The sequence below is a fragment of the Leuciscus leuciscus genome (assembly GCF_965113295.1).
Source record: "Leuciscus leuciscus genome assembly, chromosome: 4".
Taxonomy (NCBI): domain Eukaryota; kingdom Metazoa; phylum Chordata; class Actinopteri; order Cypriniformes; family Leuciscidae; genus Leuciscus; species Leuciscus leuciscus.
In genome coordinates this window covers 1,166,208-1,178,707 of record NC_138728.1, presented here as the reverse complement: position 1 = coordinate 1,178,707, position 12,500 = coordinate 1,166,208, and the positions used below count along the sequence as shown (strand labels likewise).

The window sequence follows — 12,500 nt, the reverse complement described above, 5'->3', positions numbered from 1 at the left end:
TCTTTCTGCTATCTGCAATGAAGAAACTGCTTGCAAATCTTTTTGTGTGTCTGATGAAACTTTGAGCAAAGCTATGACTGATGATTTGAGCAGTGTTGTAAATGATGAGCGTATGAGATTGGGCAAAAGTACAGGGTTTTTCTGAAGTGCCAATTTATCCGTTACTAGTCAAAGAGTTGTTGTAGTTTGTTCATGAGTGTAAAAATGTGAACAAACAGTGAATTGTTGGATGGAAAAGAAGCAGATAAAAGAGAACAGAGTCGATAGGAGAAGGAACTGGCATGTAGGGAAAAGAGAAAGTTTTTCCTGATGGAAAATCAGATAAAAAAAGAACAGAGTCGATAGAAGGAACTGACATGTAGGGAAGAGAGAATGTTTTTTCTGATGGAAAATACAAACAGTGAATTGTTGGATTGAACAGATACGGAAGGAACTGGCATGTAGGGGAAGATAAAATTCATATTTATGAACGCCTGATTAAGTCAAATTAAGTTGAAAGGATATGAAAAGTGAGTTTTAGATAAAAATAAGGCATTGAGTATGATTAACAGGGATTAACATGATATAAAGATAAGGAATGTTTCATTAAGCAGAACGGAAAAAAAAATTCTATATTTTAGAGATAAAATAATTATTGAAATGATGTTTATTTTGACAACCATTGTCTTTTGAACCTAAAGGGTCCAGCTATGCTGGGAGTACAGCAACAGCGCTTGCTTGTTCAACCCAGCTTCTGGATGTTAATATGTACGTGATTTGTAATCAGTGTTGGTGATGATAACACAATTAGATAGATGTAAAGACAGCTATGTCCGAAGATTTGGGAAATCAATAATGTACAAAGTCAGATATTTTGTTGAAATTAAGTCATTGAAAGACAAGGACATTGTCTGTTTTATAAAGGAAATTATGGGTTGGAGATAATTTCCCTAGACACGTATGACTAAAAGTTAATCAGAAACTTTGTGAAACCTGCTTAGAATATTTTGATTTTCCATGTCGCTTATGAAAATTAATGTTCTGCCAATAATAATGATGTGGATGTGCTTTATTGTATTAATGTTATGAAAACAAGGTTATTTAAGAGTAGATTGCCATATTTTTATAACAAGAGTTGAAGGTGCAAGTGGCTAGGATAGCTGTCTGTGTAATTTAGAGACTGAGAACAAGATTTGAGGAATCTTGTGATTTCTGTGAAACAGTAGAGATAAGTGGAACTGAATAATGATAATATTAAGTTGAATCTGCATACTAACCATTTGAATAAGCTATCAAACCAGTGTTAATGAAATTAATGACATGCTAAATTTCTTTATACTGTATGAAGAGTAACTGAATAGTCCTGATACAAAAGAGAGCAAATGCTGTAAGCAGCTCTGCTCTGAAGCTCTCAGTTTAAAGAGATTTGCAGATTATGTTTTTGTAAAAGTTTGATTCTGATTGGAAAGATAAACAGTAACTTGACTGGCTCCAAACAAAGAAAGTGCCAAAATAACACAAATTTAAAGAAAAGTCTGTGTTGATATGGGTTAGAAAGTAGATCAGTGTTAATATGATGAAGATTATGATTCGGCTATTGTAATTGAATTTGCAGCTGGGACAGTGGGGGAAAATGCAGAGAACTTATCAGTGGCTCTGTTTGCATTTCCTGAATAAGAACACACTGCTTCAGGGGTGTAAAGTAGGGCGGAGATGTTAGAAAGATCACAGTGATTGTAGGTAGAATAACAAAGAGTGTTTTACTGCGGTCAGCGAGGTCATTCAGTGACTGTAAAATGCCCACTGTATGACTGTAAAAGTAAATGAGGGAGAAAAGAAATTTGATAGATAAACTTTTGAAAGTTGTCAAGAAGATTGAAAGATACTAAGTGTAAGGAATTCCTTTTGAAAGGAAAAGAACTATAAAAAGTACCGGTTGACGTAAAATTACAGATGAGCTAAATGAGTTGCAAAATATTTTAAAAGTACCGGTCACTAAAAGGATGATTGTGTTTTGAAATGAAACGCTTTGATAAGGTTTTAGATGATATAGAGAGACAAATCTAACGAATGATTTATAGTGATAATCATAAAATGTATGACAAGCAGAGAGAGCAGTCTGAAAAGATAGTATGAACCATAGAAGCAGATTGATAAACTCCTAGAGAAAACATTGAAGTCGGGTATTAAATTATGGTAATTGAAAATCTGACAACTAAAAATTGAAATGAAATTTGAAACGTTATTAAGAACTAGAATAATTATTATTTCTTTAAGAAAAAATAAGCAGAAGCAGTGTTACAGGATTAACAGTTGCAAAATGTAAAATGTATAAAAAAGGCATTTGATTAAACAAAAGCTTGTTGTTGACTATGAAAAGAGCCAACAGCCGATGTTTTGGGTTCAAAAGATAAGATTGTGAATTGGCCAAAACAGGTTTGCTTATCTGGATTTGGTATGTGCTGTGACTGAAACTGCCACAGTTTCAGTGCAACAGAGACTCATTCTGAGTGGAAATTTGTAATGTCTAAATTACAATACATGTAATTTATGGAAAAGATGCCTTAAGATGGTAGATAAAGTCTGAAGTTAAAAGTTTATGAGAATACAGTGTATCAGTCCTGAATGCCTCAAGAGTCTCTCTCTCATTCAGTGTCAGCTGAAAGCTGTTGTCTGAGCCTGTGTAAAGCACAGTGTTTCAGTTGAAAATCATAGACACAGAGATGTTAAAGGAAATCATTGCCATTTCAAAAGGGCAATTTGTACTTAAAACGTTTTAAAAGTAAAACTGAAAGACTTTAAAGAAGTCTTTAAAATAATACTGTTTTGAACTTGTTTATTTTGGGACCAGTGACTGTCTCATTTTAGCCTCCACCATAAAACAGGGCTGATGGCTCCGGCTACAGAAGTAACAGTACACTGAATGTACGATTGTGATCTAAATTCACTGAGTATAATCTAAGCAGCTAGGTTGCTGCCTTTAAAATGATTAATGAATTTAAGTGATTAAATACTGCTGTTATTAATCCGTCTCCCTATGTTTAACACTAGTAGGCAGTCCGAATGGCTCTGATGACTCTTGAATGCGCCTTTTCCTAAGCTCCAGAAAACAACAGATTATGTTGAAGAAAACGGTCACAGATTCTGTAATGGGGAAAAGCGGTTACCAGTGTGTACGAGTGATTACTTCAAAGACGGGTAAGATCTTAAGGCCAAAAGGACAACCTAAGACAGAAGGATCACGCAAAAACACTGGGCATTTCCTGATGGAGGTGTTTTTTATGTGAGATGGATATGAGAGTGGCGCTGATTGACTGAGTGGCGATCAGCTTCAGCAGATCATTGAGAGGCGAGATGAGCTGTAAGAAGTTCAGTCTGCCCCAGAAAATGTGAGCCCCTATACCACTCACAAGAAACCGCGTTGATTGTATGGCTTGTCCTCCATTGTGACGTGTCTGCATCTATGCCAGGGAGACAACACCCTGAAGAAAAGAAAATTATTGCTTAAGAGCTAATGGAAATAGGCTTTCAAGAGCCAACTGAGACCGTGAGGTGATTGTCATTATTTGTTGTGGAGACCGTAACAAGACGTATTAATTTATATAAGGAACATGGTGTTGGTTGCCTTATGGGCAAAGAAAATTTTTGAACTTCTGAAGGTCGTTAGACATGGTGGTGGCTAAAGATGAGAACAGCTTGTGATGAGTCAAGAGAAATTTCTGAAAAAAAACGAAGGTTAGGTGAATTGAGTATTTAAACTAAAGATAACCTTAGAAAAGATCATAGCATAATGTATTTTAGATTATTGTAATGGTTCTAATTTGAGTCAAATATTTGTATTTTGACATTTGTGAACTATTAAGGATTGACTATGACTATGATTATTTTAGTTACAGTCCTAGGAGGCTGTTGAAAAGATGATTTGCTTATAGTGAGAGAGAAAGAGACTGTTTGAGTGGACTGCTGAGAGACTGCTTGATACTTTGTCTGTCTTTCTGTTATCAGTCAGATAATGAACCAAAAACAATCCAGCTGACTTTTCTAAAATCAAATGAATAATGAACAGACATGCCTTGAAACTGGTAAAGAGGCCATAAATAAAAAACATTAGAGTGTGACACCTGTAACGCCAAGGTCATGGGTTCAATTTCCGAGGGAAAGCAAGAACTGATAAGAATGTAAATGTGTACCTTGAAATGGAAGTCACTATGGACGTCTGATAAAAGTAAGAGAATTTTATTACGTTAAATTTATGCACGAGATGAGTGTCGTGCATAAAGAGGAGGATGAATATGCTCGTGGCGGGAACAAGAGAACGCACAGTAAAACAAGTGGTCAGATGAGTCTTTGAACTTTTTAGTATGGATAATTTGTATTCAGGCCACAAACAAAGACATTTCGGCCTCACAGGGGGGGCTAAACCCACTGTCTTCACAGCAGGCTGAGAGGTTATCTAGCTTTGACCTCATCGGTATGTAAGGACAGTAAAAGTCCAGGGGGAACCCACTGGTGGTCAGATAAGAGCCTTTCAACTCTTCAGGGGATCAGAAGGACCATTTGCATTCAGAAAAGTCCAGGAGAGGTTAGAAGAACTTTATTTGTCTTAACCAGCCAGATCTGGTTTACTAAGGGGTTCACATTTGCTGAAAGCCATCGCACAGGTGGGAAGATAAATGTTGGGAGGACATTGGGTTTAATTGTGTGCATTGTTTGTATTTTTAAGTGTGCCAATAACAAGAATTGTTTCGACAGGAAACGCCAGGGCAGATGCGGCAGCACAGCAGACAAAAGAAAACTATGTGACAATAACCTCAACATTTGTTTTTCTTTACAGAAGATGCAGACACACACACACACACACACACACACACACACACGAACAAATGGTCAGATAAGAGCTTTTCAACTCTTCAGGGGGGGGGGACCAGAAGGACCATTTGCATTCAGGAAAACCCAGAGGGTTAGAAGAATTTGTCTAAAACCAGCACAGGAGTGAAATGACAGGGCAGACTGTACCCAGTGAAAACAATAGCTATGAATGAATTTGATTAGTAATCCTGGCCTGGGTCATTATTTTGGCAGAAAGATGCCACACCTTGCGCAGTGCATAACTTAACATTTTCATTTTGCAGGATGTCAGAACGGATTGAACCAAACAGAACTGATTCTGTATTGTTTTGTTAACATGAGCAACATGGGTTGAATGTTTTTTTTTTTTAGGGGAACAAGAACCCTGAGTGCCATTCAATGAGCAAGAAATTATCCGGTGATATGTTTCAGGCTGAAAATTTCACAGGTCACACCAAAGGGACGACAAGACAAGCGGTCACTAACAAAATCACTTAAGGTCTGCTTTCACAGGTGACAGCAGACAGTGAACGACTCATTCCAGTGGGGGTGCGATCATGATCTAAGGGAAAACCTTGTAAGGATTTGAAAATCAACCAACCAACATCAGCAACCCCACACGCCAACGCGAAGAATAAAGCGAGAGATCAAGGATATGTGCTAGAAACATTCCTCTCTTGCCCACGCTGGAAAGACCATTTCAACGATGCGCAAAGTGTCAAAATGGTGAAGATGGAACATCCATGGGGCAACGAGATGATCAACACATCTGGAGAAAGATGTGGACCAACTGATGGTTTAAGTTTAGCAGAAGAATATGTTTCGTGATGACTTTGATGATTGTATTTGATTGAATCAAACTAGGTATTGATTTGTTTGGTGCAAATGTAGAAAATCTATTAATTAATGTGTAATAAGCTATGAAAGACAGTCCATAATGGAAGTATTAGAGTTAATATTGAACAACTACATTGGTTAGAAGGATGCAGGGTTTGAAATGAGGGATTTTTATTCTACTTTTAATCTTTGAATTTTATTGGTAAACATTTTTATTCAAATCAACCAGGGGTGTTAAATTGATATGGTTTTCCTACTATGACAATCTATACTATTTCTTGTTTATACTGGAGTGACTGAGGGTCCGATTTATCGGGAAATACGGTAACAGTGCTTATCCATTTAGCCCGGCTTCAGATAAAATGTTTACTTGCTTGCTCCAAAGTTTTTATTTTTATTTAATTTTTCTTATTTCTTTCAAGGTTCAAGTAGAGTGATCAGGTATATGAAAATCAGACATGAAGGGTATAACTGTGATGTAAGAAACTCGAATTAATTCTAGTCTTATGTAAAGACTTGAATTGATTCTATTCTGAAGATTTAATAGTATAATGGGTTTGATTAGAAAACAAGAGTGAATTTTTCTATGTTGTTTATCAGAGAATGATAAAGAGGAGGAATTTGTTGTGGAAAAATTCATATTTTCTTTGTATTTTATTTTCAATGATTTAACAAATGAATGCCATACATTCATTTGTCTGTATTCTGAGTTTCTTTTATGATGTTAGTACAACTGCAGGGTGTGTGTGTGTGACCCAGAGGTGAGAAGATTAGGGGGTTAGGGGAGCCACAGGGGTTCCTCTGTGTCTTTTGTTTAGTGGGGGCTGTAAGAGATAGCCTTTGAAAGAGATAACACTATAAAAATGCGGGCCAACCTCTGCTCTGGGTCTCACTCCGTCTGCAGCTGGTCTGCGGGCAGACTGGGAACATTTCTTGCAAGAAATAAATATCTTTTAAGAACAATTTGATCCTGATGTCTCTTATGTCTGATGCTGTTTTGTTAGTTACTTGTTTTTGCCTCAACAGGTATAGCAGAGGATGTTTTACTTCCTGGTGGGTAGTCTAAACTATTGGTCCTCCTAATTGTCAATCATTCTAGTGAATCAATCAAACTTTTCAAAAAGTGGAGAGGGCGGGTCTTATCTAAAATTTGGAAAGATCCTCCGCTATACCTTTAATTTTTGTTTAATTTATAGAAATTTCATTATGTGCTTTTTTTATTATTAATAATATTTTATATTATTTTATAATATTGCTATTTAGGTTTAATTTTTTTTTATTTACTATACTATTTATTTTTTTCTAGTTAATAATTTCATTGATTCAACTTGTAAAGACAACATTTCTAATGTTCATTCAGTTTCAGTTTTTCAACTAATAAATCAGTTTCATTTCAATAAAGAGAAATGAATAAAGAAATTTTAATAGTTTTAGTTAACGAATGATTTAAAAAAACACTTATTTAACACATTATTTACTTGTGTTTGTAATTTACAGTTTTTTCGATTGCTAAACGACAGTGAGCACAACTGGAGCTACATGTGCAAAACTCTAACTACAGTCTGCACTACCAACAGTCACCTGAGCTAAACAGTTCACATCACCTGCAAAACTCACTCAGAGCAACACAACTCTTAACACACGACTCAAAACACTCAGAACACACTGAGAGGAAACACACTACACACACCCCTCACTGAGATAACACACACTGTCACTCAGAACACACTGAGAGGAAACACACTACACACACCCCTCACTGAGATAACACACACTGTCACTCAGAACACACTGAGAGGAAACACACTACACACAACCCTCACTGAGATAACACACACTGTCACTCAGAACACACTGAGAGGAACACACTACACACACCCCTCACTGAGATAACACACACTGTCACTCAGAACACACTGAGAGGAACACACTACACACAACCCTCACTGAGATAACACACACTGTCCCTCAGAACACACTGAGAGGAAACACACTACACACACCCCTCACTGAGATAACACACACTGTCACTCAGAACACACTACACACACCCCTCACTGATATAACACACACTGTCACTCAGAACACACTACACACAACCCTCACTGAGATAACACACACTGTCCCTCAGAACACACTGAGAGGAAACACACTACACACACCCCTCCCTCACTGAGATAACACACACTGTCCCTCAGAACACACTGAGAGGAAACACACTACACACAACCCTCACTGAGATAACACACACTGTCACTCAGAACACACTGAGAGGAAACACACTACACACAACCCTCACTGAGATAACACACACTGTCACTCAGAACACACTGAGAGGAAACACACTACACACAACCCTCACTGAGATAACACACACTGTCACTCAGAACACACTACACACAACCCTCAGTGAGATAACACACACTGTCCCTCAGAACACACTGAGAGGAAACACACTACACACACCCCTCACTGAGATAACACACACTGTCACTCAGAACACACTACACACACCCCTCACTGAGATAACACACACTGTCACTCAGAACACACTACACACAACCCTCACTGAGATAACACACACTGTCCCTCAGAACACACTGAGAGGAAACACACTACACACACCCCTCCCTCACTGAGATAACACACACTGTCCCTCAGAACACACTGAGAGGAAACACACTACACACAACCCTCACTGAGATAACACACACTGTCACTCAGAACACACTGAGAGGAAACACACTACACACAACCCTCACTGAGATAACACACACTGTCACTCAGAACACACTACACACAACCCTCACTGAGATAACACACACTGTCACTCAGAACACACTGAGAGGAAACACACTACACACAACCCTCACTGAGATAACACACACTGTCCCTCAGAACACACTGAGAGGAAACACACTACACACAACCCTCACTGAGATAACACACACTGTCACTCAGAACACACTACACACAACCCTCACTGAGATAACACACACTGTCACTCAGAACACACTGAGAGGAAACACACTACACACAACCCTCACTGAGATAACACACACTGTCACTCAGAACACACTACACACAACCCTCACTGAGATAACACACACTGTCACTCAGAACACACTGAGAGGAACACACTACACACAACCCTCACTGAGATAACACACACTGTCACTCAGAACACACTACACACAACCCTCACTGAGATAACACACACTGTCACTCAGAACACACTACACACAACCCTCACTGAGATAACACACACTGTCACTCAGAACACACTGAGAGGAACACACTACACACACCCCTCACTGAGATAACACACACTTTCACTCAGAACACACTGAGAGGAAACACACTACACACAACCCTCACTGAGATAACACACACTGTCACTCAGAACACACTGAGAGGAAACACACTACACACACCCCTCACTGAGATAACACACACTGTCACTCAGAACACACTACACACAACCCTCACTGAGATAACACACACTGTCACTCAGAACACACTGAGAGGAACACACTACACACACCCCTCACTGAGATAACACACACTGTCCCTCAGAACACACTGAGAGGAAACACACTACACACACCCCTCACTGAGATAACACACACTGTCACTCAGAACACACTACACACAACCCTCACTGAGATAACACACACTGTCACTCAGAACACACTACACACAACCCTCACTGAGATAACACACACTGTCACTCAGAACACACTACACACAACCCTCACTGAGATAACACACACTGTCACTCAGAACACACTGAGAGGAAACACACTACACACAACCCTCACTGAGATAACACACACTGTCACTCAGAACACACTACACACAACCCTCACTGAGATAACACACACTGTCACTCAGAACACACTGAGAGGAAACACACTACACACAACCCTCACTGAGATAACACACACTGACACTCAGAACACACTGAGAGGAAACACACTACACACAACCCTCACTGAGATAACACACACTGTCACTCAGAACACACTACACACAACCCTCACTGAGATAACACACACTGTCACTCAGAACACACTGAGAGGAAACACACTACACACAACCCTCACTGAGATAACACACACTGTCACTCAGAACACACTACACACAACCCTCACTGAGATAACACACACTGTCACTCAGAACACACTACACACAACCCTCACTGAGATAACACACACTGTCCCTCAGAACACACTGAGAGGAAACACACTACACACACCCCTCACTGAGATAACACACACTGTCACTCAGAACACACTACACACACCCCTCACTGAGATAACACACACTGTCCCTCAGAACACACTGAGAGGAACACACTACACACACCCCTCACTGAGATAACACACACTGTCACTCAGAACACACTACACACACCCCTCACTGAGATAACACACACTGTCCCTCAGAACACACTGAGAGGAAACACACTACACACACCCCTCACTGAGATAACACACACTGTCCCTCAGAACACACTGAGAGGAAACACACTACACACAACCCTCACTGAGATAACACACACTGTCACTCAGAACACACTGAGAGGAACACACTACACACACCCCTCACTGAGATAACACACACTGTCACTCAGAACACACTACACACACCCCTCACTGAGATAACACACACTGTCCCTCAGAACACACTGAGAGGAAACACACTACACACAACCCTCACTGAGATAACACACACTGTCCCTCAGAACACACTACACACACCCCTCACTGAGATAACACACACTGTCACTCAGAACACACTGAGAGGAAACACACTACACACAACCCTCACTGAGATAACACACACTGTCCCTCAGAACACACTACACACACCCCTCACTGAGATAACACACACTGTCACTCAGAACACACTGAGAGGAAACACACTACACACAACCCTCACTGAGATAACACACACTGTCCCTCAGAACACACTGAGAGGAACACACTACACACAACCCTCACTGAGATAACACACACTGTCCCTCAGAACACACTGAGAGGAAACACACTACACACAACCCTCACTGAGATAACACACACTGTCACTCAGAACACACTGAGAGGAACACACTACACACACCCCTCACTGAGATAACACACACTGTCACTCAGAACACACTGAGAGGAACACACTACACACAACCCTCACTGAGATAACACACACTGTCACTCAGAACACACTGAGAGGAACACACTACACACACCCCTCACTGAGATAACACACACTGTCACTCAGAACACACTGAGAGGAACACACTACACACAACCCTCACTGAGATAACACACACTGTCACTCAGAACACACTGAGAGGAACACACTACACACAACCCTCACTGAGATAACACACACTGTCCCTCAGAACACACTGAGAGGAAACACACTACACACACCCCTCACTGAGATAACACACACTGTCACTCAGAACACACTGAGAGGAAACACACTACACACACCCCTCACTGAGATAACACACACTGTCACTCAGAACACACTGAGAGGAAACACACTACACACACCCCTCACTGAGATAACACACACTGTCACTCAGAACACACTGAGAGGAAACACACTACACACACCCCTCACTGAGATAACACACACTGTCACTCAGAACACACTGAGAGGAACACACTACACACAACCCTCACTGAGATAACACACACTGTCCCTCAGAACACACTGAGAGGAACACACTACACACACCCCTCACTGAGATAACACACACTGTCACTCAGAACACACTGAGAGGAAACACACTCGCATCAAACACCAATACAGAAAATACAAACTTTTCATCTTTACAGTTTGAACAATTTCAGTGACTTCATACAAAGTAATATTTTCTTCAAAGAAAAGAGTGACATTCTTTCACATGATTTATTTAAATTTTTAGAACATAATTCTTTAAGGTAAATGAACATTAGCAGTTTGCTTCAATAGTCTGTAGTAATTTACGGAATTACAGTAATGAGAAAAAAAAGGTAGAAACTAAAAGTACATACTGTAATTGGAACAAATAATTGAGGGGCTAATCCTGCCTCTCTCTAGCATCAGGACACAGGTTTACATCAACATCACATCTAATGTTCTCTCTTGCCATGAGAACCTTCTGGAGTGCCTTATCCATCCCTGGCAGTCCTCTGGACTCGTGTCCTCACATCCGGCACGCATCCGCCCTCTCCCTGCCACCCTTCTCCCTCCACCAACCCGTCTTCCTTGTTCCATTTCCAAAATTAGTATTTCTCGTCTTAGGTATGTATCAACTCGTCTTAGTTAAGGGAATAACCATAGACTGTAAAAAAATATGGACGTAGTGTCCGTGACGTCACCCGTAGGTTTCTGAAGAGCATTTTTGAAGCCTAAAGTGGGCGGAGCCGGCCGTCGCCATCTTGGACTCGCGTCACTCCCGGATAACAGAAAATGGGCAAAGAGGCGGGGCGGGTGGGGAGGTAATGCTATGCTATATGCTACTGACAGTACCAAGTCTGTGACTGCACAGGGCCTCACGCTAAAGTGACAGTTGATGATGTAAAGCCAATTAAAAGTTCCTGTTTTTGCCCTTCGAAATATTATAATAGTTAAAAGACATGGCAACAAGTGAGACTGTGTATCATGATTCTGTACTATTCTGCTAGTTGAAAATGTATATGCAGTAACTTAATATTACTCTGAGAGAGTGTGTGTGACAGTGATTTATGTGCATACATGTTTTTTATAGTGTATGGTCCGTCAGCGCGGCATCGCTCGTCAAGTTCGTAGAGAGCTTATTCAGTCCATTTTAAATTCTGATT

At 40.1% G+C, this 12,500-nt stretch overlaps 1 protein-coding gene across 1 annotated transcript in view; it reads right to left on the bottom strand.

The window, feature by feature from the left end:
• Nucleotides 1–12,500, bottom strand: part of sobpb (sine oculis binding protein homolog b) — a 41,210-nt gene that overhangs the window by 18,741 nt on the left and 9,969 nt on the right. The gene's annotated exons all lie outside the window — the stretch shown is intronic.